General features: G+C 38.3%; 1 protein-coding gene across 2 annotated transcripts in view; it reads left to right on the top strand.

Moving 5' to 3' along the window:
* Positions 1-18,844, top strand: part of TBL1XR1 (transducin (beta)-like 1 X-linked receptor 1) — a 180,992-nt gene that overhangs the window by 117,095 nt on the left and 45,053 nt on the right. The window contains exon 3 of one of the 2 annotated variants that reach the window (XM_011980364.1): positions 4,507-4,625. The exons of the other annotated variant lie outside the window; for it this stretch is intronic. The gene's annotated coding sequence lies outside the window, so the exon portion shown is untranslated. The remainder of the gene's footprint in view (positions 1-4,506; positions 4,626-18,844) is intronic. 2 annotated transcript variants of the gene reach the window in all.

Genomic DNA, 18,844 nt, shown 5'->3' with positions numbered 1-18,844 from the left:
CCTTCCCTCTCTCCTTTCCTCTCCCTTCCCTTCCCTCTCTCCTTTCCTCTCCCTTCCCTTCCCTCTCTCCTTTCCTCTCCCTTCCCTTCCCTCTCCTTTCCTCTCCCTTCTCCTCTCCCTTCTCTATTCCTTTCCATTCCTTTCCGTTCCTCCCCCCACCCCCCCTTTTTTTTTTTTGAGATGGAGTCTCGCCCTGTCACCCAGGCTGGAGTGCAATGGGGCAGTCTCGGTTCACTGCAACCTCTACTTCCCGGGTTCAAATGATTCTCTTGCCTCAGCCTCCCGAGTATCTGGAATTACAGGTGCCCACCACTATGCCCAGCTAATTTTTGTATTTTTAGTAAAGATGGGGTTTCACCATGTTGACCAGGTTGGTCTCGAACTCCTGACCTCGTGATCCGCCTGCCTCAGCTTCCCAAAGTGCTGGGATTACAGGCATGAGCCACTGTGCTCGGCCAAGTTTTTCCTTAAAAAAAATAAAAATAAAAAATAAAAAACATTACTTGATGGGCAAGTTGCAGTATTTATCGAAGTATACTGATGACTGCAAGTTCTTTGAATAGATGTATTAAAACAAATATGAGGAAATGTTAATTTTAAATTGTAGGTGGTAGCTATGTGGATATTGTTTTCATTTTTTTCTGTATGTTTGAAAATTTTCATAGTAAAATGTTAAGAAAAAATGGAGACCAGTGGATGGTATTTCTCGAAGTCAGGTTCCTGTTAATATGTTGTTGTTGTTTTTTTAATGGCATTCATCAAAATTCATTTCTTTAAATTTGAAAATAGTTTGAAGAGCTCATCGGTAACATTTTTCTGCTGGTGCATTAAGCTCTGACCTGCTTATGATGCAGAAGGATAGAGAAATACGAGTAAATAAAAGCACAAGACAAAACACACATACTAACTTGATCATTTCAAAATGATGTAGCAAAGGCTAATTAAGGTCATTTCTAATACCTACATTTGGAGGGGATGGATACGCAATTAGACTATGCTCAGATTCAAGTATGATTAATGGGAGATGGAATTCATGGAATTGCTAATTTCGAACACGTTTTCGAAAATGCTATGGGAGGAAATTATTTTATTTATTTATTTAGAGACGGAGTCTTGCTCTGTCATCGCCCAGGCTGGAGTGCAGTGGCACAATCTTGGCTCACTGCAATCTCCACCTCCCAGGTTCATGCCATTCTCCTGCCTCAGCCTCCCGAGTAGCTGGGACTACAGGTGCCCACCACCACGCCTGGCTAATTTTTTGTATTTTTAGTAGAGATGGGGTGTCACCATGTTAGCCAGGATGGTCTGATCTCTTGACGTCATGATCCACCCACCTCGGTCTCCTGAAGTACTGGGATTACAGGCATGAGCCCCCGCGCCCGGCCACGGGAGGAAATTATTAAGAGTTTGTTTCCACTCTCTTAATTGACCAATAGTCATTTGTGGAGTATGGCTTAGGACACTTTTTTAAGTGTGTTGTATTTATTTAAAAAAAAAATGCTGTATGATTTTTATGGTGGAATTATTAGCGAGATTGGATTGATTAGAATTTATTTTAAAATATAATCTCTTTGGAGGCCGAGACAGATGGATCATGAGGTCAGGAGATCGAGACCATCCTGGCTAACACCGTGAAACCCCGTCTCTACTAAAAATACAAAAAATTAGCTGGTGTGGTGGCGGGCGCCTCTAGTCCCAGCTACTTGGGAGGCTGAGGCAGGAGGATGGCGTCAACCTGGGAGGCGGAGCTTGCAGTGAGCCGAGATTGTGCCACTGCACTCCAGCTTGGACGACACAGTGCGACTGTCTCAAAAAAAATACACACACACACACACACACACACACATATATATACAATATATATAAAATCTCTATCTTAGAAATTTAGTAATGGTCTGTTAGTGAGTTGTTGGATTAAAAAGCACTGTGACAGGATTTTATGGTTCTTTCATAAAGTTTTGAGATACAAGTATAGTCATATTAAAATTCAGTACTGTAACATCCAGTGTTATGCATAAATGTTATAAATACTGGTTCATTTTCTGACCGCTGTTAATTTGCTGTTAGGAAAGTTATTCTAATAGCCTCAATTTTTAAATATATATATCAGATTAAATTGTGAGTGGGGATGAGAGAAAAGTAAAATATTGATATTAAAATATAATTTGTAATTACAAGATATAAGATTTTTAAATTTATTTCACTTTCTCTCTGGTTTTTTTTTTGGAAGCACTTCAATTTTAAATTCATTTGAGAACATAACATGAAATTACTTGATGTTATAATGATTTGATATTTCTCTAGAAACCAAAAATTTGGACTTCATTTTTGGTCTTTTGTCTTTTTATCACTCCAGATGTATTGCAGTAATTTTTTTGTTTAAATCACCATTTGTATATATTATAACTTTATCAAAGTAAAACTGCTATGTTGCGCCTAGCCCTAGTCATTTTGTTGTGAGAATTCTATATTACTGATATCTAAATGAGGCATTTTGGTCTTTGAGAAAATTGTGTTGTGTGCTAACTTTGGAGATGGTAGAATTACAATTGTGTGTTTATGCCTTCTAGATAGAAATCTAGTGATGAACAATCGAGTGGGTTTCACACTGTGTACCAGCTAGTTATTTAAACATCAAATTATCCTTAACTTCTAATTTTAGTACCAATGTCTTCCTAGAGGAGAATATGTTACCCAAACAGAAACAATAGTTCAGTTAGACTTAATTTTTTGCAGGAGCTCATTTACATCTATGTAATACTGACTAAAGACTATAACGTATAATACTGTATGTATTATACATAGTAATATATATACTATATTATACAGTACTGTAATTATACTGAATAAAGATAATACTATTGTAACAGAGATGAGGTCTTGTTATGTTGCCCAGGCTGGTGTAGAACTCCTGGGCTCAAGTGATCCTTCTCTCTCAGCCTGCCAGAGTGCTGGTATTAAAGGTGTGAGGCACCACAACCCACCTGTTATTAAATATCTGAATGTTTAAGTCTCTGTGAAAAAAATGATGGACAAGGTAAGGTAGATGGATAAAATTGCTGAAAACAGCTCATGATCAAAATGGAACCCTAAAGAGTTATCCGTATATGATTGCAATTTCTGTTATTTGCCATCATAATACCAAAATCAAAATGAAAAATACATTTAATGTAAATGAAAGTTTTGCTTCAAAGATTTCTATCTCAGAAACACATTGATATTACATCCATCTTAAGACTGGCCAAGAACAAGAGAGAAATCTTATTAATGATTCTGAATGTTGTGTTAGGAGGTACTGTGTATTGCCAAGGTGAAATGTTCAAATGACTAAGTAGTGGACTTGCATGTATGCCAAGTTATTTTAGAATCACTTTAGGTAATTTGCATTTAAGAAAAACTTTAAAAAACAAGGTTTTTCCATTGCATGTTTCATCATATCTTTACATCCTTTAAAAGTAGATTTTTTAAGAGCTTCTTGATTGTAGAGATATGTTTACTGGTTCTCATATCCTTGAAGTGTTAAGTCTGCCAAGTAAGAATCTTAGCATCAACATAAGCAATGAAGTATAAAGGAATAAAGAAATATAAAGTAGAACATCAGTTGATCTTTGAACTTTAAGCTAGTTGTTAAATTTGTCAGACCCTGGAGAATTTCCTAGAACCAGGCAGTTAATTATATTTAGGAAATTAGTTAGAAAACCACAGATTTTGAGGTACCCAGCACCTATTGTTACTGATAGATGTTTGATTTCTTTCAGTATAGAAAACTTAAACATGGAGACACTGTTTTTTAAAAAATGTTTCTGTGTGTCACTAAAAAAAATGTTTTTTTTTTCCTTTCAATTAGCTTTATTGTCAGAAGGAGAAGCCAGATTCTACTTTGAGAGAACCAGAAAAAAATATTATGAGTAGGGAAAATATGCTCATCAACACAGAAGGATATCACAAGCATACTTATTGTTTTATTGCATGTTAAATTTAAATAGTTTAATTTACTCTAATCATTTTTCTTGTCATTTTATTCTTTGTTCAGTTATTTAATCCGGGACAGTTATGGGCACTTTATCACTTAAAGTAAGTACTAGCTCAAAGGTGTGCTATTTTCTAGATTTACTTGGGCAGCCTGGCCAAAGGTGAATTAGGTCTTTTTGGGCCATAATTTGGGTTACTCGTTACTAATTCAGCTTAGATGATAATGATTAAGCCTGATCATGGTACTGAGGCTGATAAATTCTAAAAAGCTTTCTAGTAGTTAAAAGATAGAAAGCAATTGCTTTTTGCAATTTAAAATTTTATGTCCTTTTTATTGAGGACATAATTATGTCCTTATGAAAATTATTTTCAACCTTGTTCCTTACTGCTGTTTCCAGTGTTAACAGTTAAACCTTACTGTTAACAAACATCTTACATTTGATTGATTCTTCCTAAATTCATCTTTAGGATCACTCAGTGTTAAAGCTAGAGGGGCCCTTTCATATTATCTAATTCAGTACCCCCATTTTACAGAAGAGGAAACTGAGGCCTTGGACTAGAACAAAGGTCTCCTGACTCAGTCCAGGACTCTTTCTGTTACATCTTGCTGCCTGATATTTGTCTTTATGGAACTCAGCAACATCACATACAGGGTGAGCTTTTTTTTTTTTTTTTTTAAATGAACACATAAAGTGATTTGCTACCCTCATTAATTACTAGTCCTCATTCTTGTCTAACTCTTATTGTTTTCCTTTTCTACCCATATTTATTTTAATCGATTATATAGACCCAAATACTTGTGACATGTTTTTATTTTGCTGCTACCTCTTCTTGATGTTTGACTATTATTTTTAAGAGTTAAACTTTCAGAGGATTTCTTACCAATGATGACTGCCATTTTATCAGGCACTGTAGCAACAACTGATTAAAATGTGTAACAGGAATTATTTGTAGAATCTTATTTTTAGATTAAAAAAGTTAATTACAAATAAGTGGAAGAGTGTGGATGAGATCTAAGGAACTATAATACTGGATACAAAAACTTTTTTTTTTTTTTTTTTTTTTTTTGGTGAAATACCAACTTCCCAAGAAATGATCAGCCAACAGTGTGATATAACTGCTATTAAAATAGCCTATACTATGACTGCATGGATTTATGCACATTTATGTTTTAGGTTATTGCGTTGTTTTCTTTATCAGTACTCAGGTTGGCTCCTGTATCCTTTTGACAAGTCCCTAGCAATTTTTGGTAATTTTCTTGCTTTCTGTTGTCACACGATATTACAGGTTTATGTGGTTTTCAAGGGCAACTCAAGGACTTCTTTTATTTTTTTTGAGCCGGAGTCTCGCTCTGTTGCCCAGGCTGGAGTGCAGTGGTGGGATCTTGGCTCACTGCAAGCTCCACCTCAAGTTCATGCCATTCTCCTGCCTCAGCCTCCCGAGTAGCTGGGAACACATGTGCCCACCACCATGCCTGGCCAATTTTTTGTATTTTTAGTAGAGACAGGGTTTCACCGTGTTAGCCAGGATGGTCTCAATCTCCTGACCTCATGATCCACCAGCCTTTGCCTCCCAAAGTGCTGGGATTAGAGGCGTGAGCCACCGTGCCTAGCCTTTCTCCAGTTCTTACAGTAAGTTCATGATTACAGGTTATAGGACCAGGGTGTCATTTTTACCCCTGCGTTAGTCCAGGTTCTTCAGAGAGGTGGAAAAAAATGTGTGTGTGAATTTACTGTGGGAATTGACTCACATGCTAATGGAGTTTGAGAAGACCAACCTAGGTTGTCTACAAGCTTGGAGAAAACTGGGGAAGCCTGATTCAGTCTTACGTCTGAATGCTTCCTAACCAGGGAAGCCTGTGTTATAACACTCAGTCTGAGGACAAAGACCTAAGCACCTGGGGAGCTGCTGGTGTAAATCCTGGAGGCCAGAGACCAGAGAATATGGAGTTCTGAGGTCCAAGGGCAGAAGAGAGGTGTCCAAGCCCCATGAGGAGGAAGGTGGGAGGGAAAAAGAGGGAGAACTTGCCTTACCTTTGTCTTAACTATCACAACCCCTTACCTTCCATTTAAAAAAAAAATTTATGAATGTTGCCTGTCAATTAACTTTGCATTTGTAAAAGATCAGGAAAATACAAAATCTAACAGCTTAATGAAAATCAATACTTTTTTTTTTTTTTTTTTGAGATGGAGTTTCGCTCTTGTTGCCCAAGCTGGAGTGCAATGGTGTGATCTCGGCTCACTGCAACCTTCACTTCCTGGGTTCAAGCGATTCTCCTGCCTCAGCTTCCTGAGTAGCTGGGATTACAGGCGCACACCACCACATCTGTCTAAGTTTTGTATTTTTAATAGAGACTGGGTTTCACCATATTGGCCAGTCTGGTCTTGAACTCCTGACCTCAGGTAATATGCCCGCCTCAGCTTTCCAAAAGTGTTGGGATTACAGCTGTGAGCCACCACACCCAGCCCTACATATTCATTTTTAAAAAAATCTGTTGCTGGCCAGGCATGGTGGCTCACGTCTGTAATCCCACCATTTATTAAGGCTCAGGTGGATGACTGCCCTAGACCAGGAACTTGAGACAAGCCTGGGCAACACAGCATGACCCTGTCTCTACAGAAAATAATTATAACATTATTTTTGTAATTAAGGTGCACACGCCTGTAGTCCTAGCTATTTGGATGTATGAGGCAGGGGAATCCCTTGTGCCCAGGCGTTTGAGGTTGCAGTGAGCTTTGATCGCATGACTGCACTCTAGCCTGGACCACAGAGTGAGATCCTGTCTCTTAAAAAGAAATAAAAAATCTGTGGCTTTATGTCACTGAAATAACCATGGTATCAAACTTTGTAATTTTAGGGTAAACTAAGGCACCAAGGCTTAACTGCTGTGAATGCTGGATAAATTAGTTGAGTTGGACAGAGTACCACTGTCATAATCACACAGACACTTTACATCACATAGATAAATATTGAGGTTGGAATTTTTTATTTAGTTTAAGTATTCATCAGCCATTTTAAAGCATCCCTTGTCACCTGTCAGTTAACTAATTGTGATTCAGATGAACTAAATCAGGGATCTATGATAGAAATATTTATTTGACTGTAGTTTTCCTGGAAAGATATCTGTGTGAAGACTTGTAGATACTGTTTTATTTTTTATTTTTAGTTACCTATTTTTTTTTGAGATGGAGTCTCGCTCTGTCGCCCAAGCTGGAGTGCAGTGGCACGATCTTGGCTCACTGCAACCTCTGCCTCCCAAATTCAAGCAGTTCTCCTGCCTCAGCCTCCCAAATAGCTGGGACTACAGGCACTTGCCACCATGCCTGGCTAATTTTGTATTTTTAGGAGAGATGGGATTTCACTGTGTTAGCTAGGATGGTCTCGATCTCCTGACCTCGTGATCCGCCTGCCTTGGCCTCCCAAAGTGCTGCAATTATAGGCAAGAGCCACTGTGCCCAGCTGACATTGTTTTGTTTTAATCAAGGCAAAAATTGTATGTAAATACTGCTTGACTTATACTTTATTTTTTTGAGATGGGGTCTCACTCTTTCGCCCCAGCTGGAGTGCAATGGTGGTATAATCATACCTCACTGCAGCCTCAAACTCCTGGGCCCATGTGATCCTCCCACATCATCCTCCCCAGTAGCTGGAACTTCAGGTGCATGCCACCGTACCTGACTAATTAAAACCAATTTTTTTTTTTTTTTGGGGTAGATACTGGGTCTCCCTATGTTGCCCAGAGCTCAAGTGATCCTCCCGCCTCGGCCCCCCAAAGTGCTGGAATGATAGTGTGAACCATGCACTCAGCCGGATTATATTTTATATGCTGGAGCATGAGAGCTATGTTTTATTATTTATGAAAGCTTAAAAATATATTTGAATAATGTTTTAGGTGCCTTATAAGATACAGGCTGCTGATTTGTTTTGTTTTGTTAAAAAAGGCAAAAGATTTATTCATTCCGAAGAGAAACCAGAGCATGACAGAGTGCTTTTTAAATGCTTATAATCTGGTAGTGGTTGAAAAAATATGCATATTAAAAGGTGACATCATAATAATGTTAACACTTAATAGGTTATAAGTGGCTTTTGCATGCATTCCCACCTGTGAGGTGTGTAGATTAGGTTTTATTCTCTTACACAGTTGAAGAAACTGGGGCTCCGGGAAGTTAAAATGACTTGATATAATGTCTTAATGTCAAAAGCCAGTAGCATTAAAAGGAAAATGTCAGCGTTCTGACTTCTGGTCTAATAATCTTTTTACTGTTGTCCAGTTTTGAGAAGAGTAATAAAACTGCACTTAGGGATACAGGAGGAAAGTAGCCAGACATCTTTAATGTTGATATTTGAATAGGTATCATAAAGATACAATATTTGAAGAAGAATAGACGAATTTCAACAAGTGCAGTTGAAACAACTAAAAGCAAAAAAGTGGAAGTTTGTGGGACATGTTAGAATGATACCAATATACTCACTTGAAGAGTAAAGTGCATTTAAAGGTGGTACTGTATGGCTAGATAGGTACTTTGGAACCATAGAATGGAGAACTTTGGAGACTCTTAGGCTATTGTAATAATACAGGTGATAGGTACTGTAGAAAGAAAGACGTGGCTGTAATAGGTGTTGGATACATTTTAGAATGTACAGAGTTTTAAAGCCTCATTTGTATTATGTGAATATAAGTTTTTTTTCCCTTTCCTCAAGGACTCCATCTCACCAAAATCCCTAATTTTCAGGTGAGATGTAAAGTAAAAGTTAAGTATTTTTCCTTTCTGAAAATTTTGTTTTATGATGGATTTAACATAATTTCTTACCTGCTTTATATTTATAAAAAGTTTCAAGTTAATAATACTAATATAAAACTATTATTGTAAGACTAACAAAAGCAGTTTAAAATTTTTTTGTGGTTCTTTTCTGTCCTTAGATTATATTCCCTAGAGATGGGTGCAGCGAAAGCACTCTTGTAAGGTTTGTTTTCTTTGTTAGTAGACTGTTTTACAGTATTAGAAGGTTCTTTGTCATTCATTTTGTATGTAGACAAGGTGGGTTGACTCGGACTGTCTTCCAGTTGTCTGCTCATTTGGAGAGCCAAACTGTTGAAGCAGGCCCCGTACAGGACATGCTCACTGAGCAAGAGAGCTGGCAGACACTTGTAATGTCTCTAAATCTTCTGATTGGATATAGTGTGTATCACATCTTCTGAAATTCCACTGGCCAAATTATGTCACATAGCCGAGGTCCATGTTGCCAGGAGGGGGATGAATAACTCTATTGCAGGGAAAAAGAGCGCTTGAATTCTGAACCAGTAATACCTTCAGCCTCCTCCAGCCACTAAAATTGGTTGTTCCCATGTGTCAGTGCCATCATAGTTACCATTATTAGTGTTAGTTTTGTTTTTGTTTTAAGGGGATTCTCTGATAACCAAGGTAGACAGATGACTGGAGGTAAGAGGAAAAGGCTTTTGTTACCCTTGTCTATACCTGTCTTCTACAGCATGGAAGGGGCAAATGAATCTGTATGTGTCATCCCAGGCTTTCTCAGCTTAGTATAACTATTACAGATTGAAATGTATCCCCCTAAATTCATAAGTTGGAGTCCTAACCTCCAGTACCTCGGAATGTAATCTTATTTGGAAATAGGGTCCTTATAGAGATACTCAAGTTAAAATGGGATCATTTAGGTAGATCATAATACCTTATGATTGGAGTCCTTATGAAAAAGAGAAAATTTGGGCACATACAGAGGGAAAATAGTATGAAGACACAGGGAGAACATGGCGAAGTGACTAGAGTGATGCATCTACAAGCCAAGCTCTATGGTCTGAATTTGTCCCTCCAGAATTTATGTTGAAACCTGATCTCCATTGCAGTGGTATTAAGAGTGGGGCTTTTTTGGAAGTAATTAAGACATAAGGGCTTTACCGTCAATGAATAGAATTGTGACCTTATAAAAGAAGTTGAAGGGAACCCCCAGGCTCCTTACACAGTATGAGGAGGACACAGCCAGAAGGCACCATCTGTGAAGCAGAGAGCCTTCACTATGCACTATATCTGCTGGCACCTTGATCTTGGGCTTCACAGCCTCCAGAACTGTGAGAAAAAACTTCCATCTGAGGTGTTTTGTTTTGTTTTGTTTTTCAGTAGCCCCAGTGTACTAAGACACCAAGGAAGCTAGGAGAGAGGACTGGAACAGACCCCTCCTTAGCACCTTCAGAGGGGATGTGGCCCTGCGAACACCTTGATTTTGGACTTCTATAAGACAATAAATTTCTGTTCTAAGCCTCTTAGTTTATGGTACTTTATTGTCACGCTAATTTAGAACTTTGCTAGAAAGCACCTTTAAATAGAAGTTTGGCAGCCAAGGCAGGAAGAAATGAGCTTGAGGTTAGCCTATTTTTTTAACCTTTATTGCATAAATGAGTAATCTAGCTGCTAAGTAGATGCAGGAGGAGGGGTCTGTCTGTTTAGATTGAGAAACATACCTTCAAATCTGTTATCTTTTTCAGCTTGAAAAAGATAACTTGAGTTAGTTCTGTCTAAGCTGGAGGAAATCTGTATTGAACCACACAACACTAAGTTTTGTAGTTGATGAGTAGGGAAGTTTCAAAAGCTAGTAGATATTATGAATTGTTTCCCCACAAAGATATGTTGAGGTGCCAACTCCTAGTACCTGTGAATGTGACTTATTTGGAATGGAAATAAGATCTTTGTAAATCACGTTAAGATGATGTTATTAGCATGGGCCCTATTCCAGTATGACTGGTGTTTTTATAAAAAGAGGGAAATTTGGACACAGACAACACACAAAGAGGAGAATGCCATGTAAAGACTCAGACACAAAGCAAGTTGGCCATGTGAAGATGGAGGCAGAGACCAGAATTTTGCTGCTACAAGCCAAGGAATGCTGGGTGCTACAGAAGCTGGAAGATGGATAGAATGACTCTCTTTTAGAGACGTTGGAGGGATCGTAGCACTGCCAACACAGTTCACTTTGGGCTTCTAGCCATAGAACTATGAGACAATTAGTTTCTGTTGTAATTTTAAGTGGCCCAGTTTGTTGTAGCTATCACAGTAGCTCTGGAAAACTGATGCAGAAGGACGTGTATTTTGAGAGTACTTTGTGGTCTTTGGGCCTGTTTCTCTTACATTGTTACATTTTGTACAGGTTATCAGAATATATTTAGTTGGGTAAACCACAAATTCCTAAACTGTGTTGTGTACAGTGTTCACCTTCACGTTTTAAAAATATTAAGGTACTTACTATTACTGAAGTTTGAGAAAGATTGAGTTAAAATGTATTTATGTCTTTATTGTCATATAAGTAAGTTCCTTGGAAAGCAAAACATTAAGCTATTATTCATTAACATTTTGTTATATTAGGTTCAGCCTGTCACCTAACTGGCTTTAAGGAATGAAATATACTTGGTGGCGGTGAGGGTTGGGAGGTAGTGTAGAAAACTTGGAATATAAGTCTGTTCGAAGAGGGCAGTGGGCTCCGTTGATGTTAGAATGTGGGGGATCAGATTTCGGGCTCGGGAGAAGGTGGGGATGAGGAAGTTGTCAAGGTAGAGAGTTTAATTAGTGAAATAGTGCTAAATTTTGAGGTGGTTGGTAAGGAAAAGGTTGATCTAGGGAAAGGGTTGGTAGAAGCATAGGGGAGAGCTGTGCTTAGTCACGTTTTCCCCTAGGCTTAGGCCTCTTCTTGGCAAAGAGGTTGATCATGGCTCATATGCAATGATTTTGGAAAGAAGAAAAGCCCTATCATCTTATGCTTGAGTATCTTCTAATATATACACAGCAATTATTGATATGGTCAGGAATAGCAGTGTAAGTGTAAACTAGTTTCTTGGTATTATTAAACACACGTGCCTCTCTATTCTCTAGCTCTTTCACTCCCTACATCTCCTCTGTTCTTACGTGTCCTCAAGGTACACCGGGACGGATATGGAAACTGTACCAGGTATAACTTGGAAATCTGGCTATAAAGAATTTCAGATTTTTTGCCCAGCTAGCCCTGCTCCCTTTATTCCTTATGTAGCAAACAAGTTGAGTATATAATAAATCAATTCTCCAGTACCAAAGCACTGCATTCTTTGTTGCTGTGTATGTGGTAAAGAATGCTACCCCATGTTTGGAGTCTGGAATGTGTTTTCTTGGGAATTAAATGCTGCAAGAGAGAGACTAGTTTCCAGTTTTGGTTAGAAGGAAAGGGATTGCAACCCTTTGACACCTTCTACAATACTAGTGATGAGTCTAGGCAAAACACACAAAAACATGCTGAATCCCACCAGAAGGAAAGACAGTGTGTTGCGGTAGCAGCTTCCACACTCCTCTACACCTTCTCCTAGTCAAGTTTGGTAGCAAATGGAGTGAGTTTGGCTATGAAGCCTACTCTTCACAGTATTTATTGTTTCTTTATATTAGGGACAGAGTCTGGCTCTGTCGCTCAGGCTGGAATGCAGGCGCGATCTCAGCTCACTGCAAGCTCCGCCTCCCGGGTTCGCGCCATCCTTCTGCCTCAGTCTCCAGAGTAGCTGGGACTACAGGCGCCCACCACCATGTCCTACTAATTTTTGTGTGTTTTTAGTAGAGGTAGGGTTTCACCGTATTAACCAGGATGGTCTCTATCTCTTGACCTCGTGATCCGCCCACCTCAGCCTCCCAAAGTGCTGGGATTACAGGCGTGAGCCACTGCGCACGGTGGATTTCTATAATGTTACAGTGTTGAGGGCCTAGAACAGTGGCAGGTGTGTAGTGTAGTACTCAGTAAAACATTTGTTACATGCAGGATAGAAAAACTAAATTTAAGTAAAATGATTGAATCTTTACAAATAGAAGTCCATTTATAGAAGTGTAGTCTCAGAAAATTTATAATTTTAATTCCTCTAATATGTTTTGGAGTTAGTAGATGCCATGTGTTATATCAAAACTAGAACTTTGGTACGCTGATGTTTATGGCTTTTTATTTTATTATTATTTTTATTTTTTGAGACAGATTCTCGCTCTGTCGCCCAGGCTGGCGTGCAGTGGTGCAATCTTGGCTCACTGCAAGCTCTGCTTCCCGGGTTCACGTGTGTATGGCTCTTAAGTACCTTTTTTGTTTATTAAGTATAGATGTATTGAATAATATGTATTCCAACATGAACACAACAGAAACCAAACTAAAGATTTAGGTTGTGTTAAAATACGACCGATACTGTGGGCTAAGGTCTCAAACATTTTGGTCTTAGGGCCTTGTTACAATCTTAATTTATTGATGGTCTCAAAGAGCTTTTGTTTATGTTATAGTTATCAATATTAACTGTATCAGATATTAAAATGGAAATTTTATATTACTTACTAATGCTTTTTTTTTTTTGGAAGTCCAGCTCTCTTTGTCACCCAGGTTGGAGTGCAGTGGTCCTATCTTGGCTCACTGTAACCTCCATCTCCCGGGTTCAAGCAATTCTCCTGTCCCAACCTCCCAGGTAGCTGGGATTACGGGTGCATGCCACCACACCCAGGTAATTTTTGTATTTTTAGTAGAGACAGAGTTTCACCATGTTGGCCAGCCTGGTCTCCAACTCCTGACCTCAAGTGATCCACCCACCTCAGCTTCCCAAAGTGCTGGGATTGCAGGCGTGAGCCGCTGCACCTGGCCATGTATTCTTTAAAGTCGGTTTCATTTTATTCATTTGCAAGAAAATGTCTGCCAAATCCCCAGTCTGAATAACTATATTGTCGTTTCTTCTCTGAAGTATAAACGTTGTTCCATTAAAAAAGTGACTAGTGTAACTTGCAGTTCAAACAATTGCAGTGCTGTTTTTTGAGACAACCATTATTTTAGTATGCAACAGAAGTGCTCTATGTTTACTTAGCTCTTTGTTACGTAGCATATTAAAAAGATACGTATTTGAACATTAAGATTTTCATAATATTACTTTTTCTGCTTCATTCAAGGATATTCTTCAGGGATTTTTTTTGTTTGTTTTGAGTCCATAGTGGTGAAAAATACAATGACTACTAGTAATACCATCAGGTCTTGATTCGTAATACTAAGGTGTGAGCAGTTTTACCCACTATCGCTTTGTAACATTGGTGGTAACATTGGTGCAAATGCCAATGGAGTGAAAAATGCAAGTAATATCCTAGTAATACTATAAAAATAATTTTGACCTCACAGATCCCTTAAAAAGTCTTGGGAACTCCAGGGGTCTATGGATCCCAATTACTATGCTAAATAAAAAGTTGATCACATTTTGTCATGAGTATAACAAAATACCATATCTGATTTTAAGTTTTGAACACCTTGAACAGCCTTAACAGTAAAGTACATTGCTATGTGTCTTTTAAGAAAGAATCTTCTAAGAAGATACTATTTTATTAAGAAATATTAAGAGTTAACTTTGCAGTTAGAGACTGTAACTTGACTGGGTAGGGCACTTACAGTAGGGCCTCATTGTGGTTATGGAGTGATGTACTTCTCCTCTCCCCAGTCCATGTGCCATGTGGGCTTTTTTGTTGCTTGTTTTTTAAATAGTACATTTTATATGACAGTACTGCCAACTGTTTTCTCTCACCCTGTGAAACTGACCTATGAGACTTTCATGGTGGATTTCTCCTAGTTTTCAATAAAAGTTGGAAACCTGCTCCAATTTATGTCAATTATCTTTACTTCATTTTCTTTTCCCTTTTCCTTCTTGGTTTACTTAGCTGAGTTGTGTGTGAGTGCACATATGTATGTGTCAATCTGTTAGCTGAGTACTAAAGTTAGTTTGCGTCATCTTCACTTGTTTTGAGCAAGCATTTATGGGGGATGGATGTTGATCTCTTTACAGTTTTTTTTTTTTTTTAAACTATACCTCGATTCTTGATGTGTATCAATCACATATTTCTGCTGCCTGAACAATCTTTTGGACATTTTTACTCTTGACCTTCCAGAGAATTGACTGAGTGTAACCAATCCATGGACACATGTTTTGATTTACTTACTAGTCTGAGTTACCTAGGATTTTTTTTCCCTCATGAGGAACCAAGGAATAACCACATCTTCTTTCTAATATACTGTTTCATAAGCATTGCTATGGGTAGTATTTATTACTCTGGCCGCCTCTTCTCTTTGTTCTTCCCATACTATTTGAGTTTTAAACAGAGTTCCCATGTATTCAGGTGATTAACTGGCGATTAACTGTCCTTGAAAAGCTTTAGCATGTGTTCCACGCTTTAAGATTCTCAGAACATGTCTGTTCCAAAGCTAGAATGAGAAGTTTTAGTTGAGAAAGTTTCATTAGCTTTCTATTGTAATACTGATTCCTATTCAGACAAACTCAGTTTTTTATGCTAGTGAGAAGGACTGACTTCTTTATTTTAGTTTATTTTTATTTTTGTTTTTATTTTCATTTTTGAGACGGAGCCTCACTCAACTGCCCACGCTGGAGTGCAGTGATGCGATCTCAGCTCACTGCAGCTACCGTCTCCTGAGTTCAGGTGATTCTCCCATCTCAGCATCCCAAGTAACTGGGATTACAGGCACCCGGCATCATGCCCAGCTAATTTTTGTATTTTAGTAGAGGTGGGGTTTCACCATGTTGGCCAAACTGGTCTTGATCTCCTGACCCCAGGTGATCCACCCACCTAGGCCTCCCGAAGTGTTAGGGTTACAGGTGTGAGCCACCACACCCAGCTGATTTTTATTTTTTATGTCTGACTTTCTGATTCATTCCCAGACTGACATTGCTTTACCTTAAGTTCTGTGACTGATTACTGCTCAATTGTTGAAATCCCAGCGCTTTGGGAGGCCAAGGTGGGCAGATCACGAGGTCAGGAGATGGAGACCATCCTGGCTAAAATGGTGAAACCCTTTCTCTACTAAAAAATACAAAAAATTAGCTGGGCGTGGTGGCGGGTACCTGTAGTCCCAGCTACTCGGGAGTCCTCAGCTACTGAGCCAGGAGAATGGCAAGAACCTGGGCGGCGGAGCTTGCAGTGAGCCGAGATCGCGCTGCTGCACTCCAGCCTGGGTGACAGAGCAAAACTCCATCTCAAAAAAAAAAAAAAAAGAAAAAGAAAGAAAGAAAAAAAGAAAAGAAAATGTGTACCAGAAGTAGTATGACCTATCTTGTTATCTGTTAGTGTTTTCGTTTCTTGTCCTTCTTTGTTTCCCTGTTGATGTACCTTGTCGGTAATTTATTCAGTTATTCTACACACATTATTTCCTAGGATAATGTATTTTTATGTTTTAGAAGGATCTTAGTTATAATCTGTGTAAATAATCACTTTTATACATTTAGGAAGCTGAAGTCAATGTCTGGGCAGTAAGGCAGCTCATCAGAGGTCTTTTGTGTATAAAAAGAAATAAATTTGTAGCTATTGACACTTGGACTTAAATCAAAGTTGACTCATATAATGGATGCTAGTTTACTGCTCTCAAGCCTCAAGAGCTTTGTTGAGACTTTTAAAAATTGCCTAATTGAGATTATGAGTCAGTGTTCCCTATCATCAAATAAACAACAAATATTCTTGTTTTTTGAAAAAGTATTTTGTGAAAACCATTCTTACCTGTGGGCTGTACAAAAATAGGTGACAGATTGGATTTGACATACAGGCTGTAGTTTGCAGATCCCTGGCTTAGATCACAATGGAAACCAATTTGATACTAGAAGTCTCAGTTAACTAATGAATAATTGATTTGGTGTGTTGCCTTCCTTCCTCCCTTCCTCCCTCCCTTCCTCCCCTCCTCCCCTTCCTCCCCTTCCTCCCCTTCCTCCCCTTCCTCCCCTTCCTCCCCTTCCTTTCTTTCCTGCTTTTCCTTCTTTTCTTTCTTGTCTCTTTCTTCCCTCTTTTGCCCAGGCTGGACTGCAGTGGCACGATCTCGGCTCACCGCAGCCTCCACCTCCCAGGTTCAGGCAATTCTTGTTCCTCAGCCTCCCGAGTAGGTGGGATTACAGGCCCGTGCCACCACGCCTGGGTAATTTTTTTGTATTTTTTTGCGGAGATGGGGTTTCATCATGTTGATCAGGCTGGTCGCAAACTCCTGACCTCAGGTGATCTGCCCGCCTTGGCCTCCCAGAGTGCTGGGATTTGTAGGTGTGAGCCAACATGCCCAGATGGTATACTGTTTTTTAATGTCTTTATATGTTGGTATTTATAAAGGTTGATAGGTCCTAATAAACATCGTGTGCAATAGGTACTTAAATATTTCTTAATGAGATGAGCTTACTCTTTTCCCCTTTCCTAATTCTTGGAGATGTCTGTCTGAGATCTGACTCTGTTTTTGGTCTTCTAATATATTTTTTAGGTCTATAAAAACGCTTTCTTAAAAATTACTTCATGACCTCATACTCTCGCGTGGCTTGCAAGGTTCCTGTATACAACTCTATAACTTAAACTGACTCAAGTCTTTGAAATTTAGAAGTGGAGGAGACTGTCTGATTCAATTTTCTCATTTTATAGATGACACAGAGACCCAGAAAATTCACATCACTTGTCTAAAATCATATAGGCCATCCGAGATGTTATTTTTAATTTACATCTGAGCTCTGGATTCCAATGAAAAAGAGAAGGAAAAGTAATTTAAGTTTGTCACTTCTAAGTTATAATTATGCTTAAGTTTTGGACTAAATTATGTTTGTAAGATAAAGTAATTTCGATTACACATTTGACTTTGGAGCGTGCAAAGGGTGTCCAGATCTCTTAAAAATGTGCTATAGGTAGGATATTTAAGAAGATAATCTTATTTCTTTCTTTCTATCCATAACTCTTTCATCGTGTTTTTTTTAGTCATTTAAATTTAAAATAATGTAATTGGGGATCACAGTTGGGCCCTGGCTTCAAGAATGGAATCAGAAAAGAATATGCTGTCTGTCATGATTGAGGGTGACGTTTAAGGTAGTATTTAATGTGTAGAAGGACTAGGAGAAGATTAAATATTTGGAGCAGTAGTTGTACAGTGAGTATATGCTGAATTCAGTTTTGTGATGCTGAAAATGCTGTACATATTCACTTCACTGAATGAGTCATAGCTGGATTGCCTCAGTAGTCCTGTGTTTTTGTAATATTTGCTGAATTATTGTCTATAAAGTTATGCAGTTAGATGATATTTCATGGTGAACATTTACAATATTAAGTGAAGTTTTGAATATAGCCACCAATTGGCTAAATATTAAGGCTAATTTTGTGTTTGCTTTTGGCTACTTTGATACAGCTGTGGTTTAAGTAGTTGATTGTCTATAAGTGATTGGAATTTTAAATAAAAGCTTTTATGAGTATACAGGCGATTTCTGAGAGGAGGAAAGTTACAAAGATCTAATTTTTGGGAGGATCTCAATTACTATTTAAGAATGAGTAAATATGATCAGGTAGAAGATACAAATAAATGCTTTATGAATTTATGAAGTGTCTATTTTGAATATCCTGTTTATTTAATAACCCATAAGCTTTTTGAGGGCAGGACTTCATTTATTCATAATATACTCTTCATCAGGCCTGATACCTGGGTGGTAAAGTATAAAGATTGGATGAGTGTCTCTGGGCTGTTTTGTGACCTAGTTTAAAGACAGTTGTTCTAAAAGATACCATAATGGAGGAATTATAGTGGTAAGTCTTCTTGTGTACCCATTGAGATCCAATTCCTAGTATCTAGTACTCATGCAGGAAGGTGAAGACTACATCACATTCTAGAGCATTCATCTGGCTATATAAATAAACCATAATGGACAAGTTCTGCAAAGCATTATTTAGTCCACTAATGAAGTAGTGGCATTTTCTCTGATTTCACTCTTTGGCACATAGGCTTTTACATTGTTCTACAAGTAGGCCTTTCAAGGTCTTTTTCCTTTAAAAAACTTACTTTTAATGGCCAGAAACTGATATAGCACTATAATCAATTAAATAATCAG

This window comes from Mandrillus leucophaeus, unplaced genomic scaffold (genome assembly GCF_000951045.1).
Source record: "Mandrillus leucophaeus isolate KB7577 unplaced genomic scaffold, Mleu.le_1.0 Scaffold211, whole genome shotgun sequence".
Taxonomy (NCBI): Eukaryota; Metazoa; Chordata; class Mammalia; order Primates; family Cercopithecidae; genus Mandrillus; species Mandrillus leucophaeus.
Note: the sequence above shows the minus strand (reverse complement) of the source record. Positions and strands in the feature narration are given on the sequence as shown.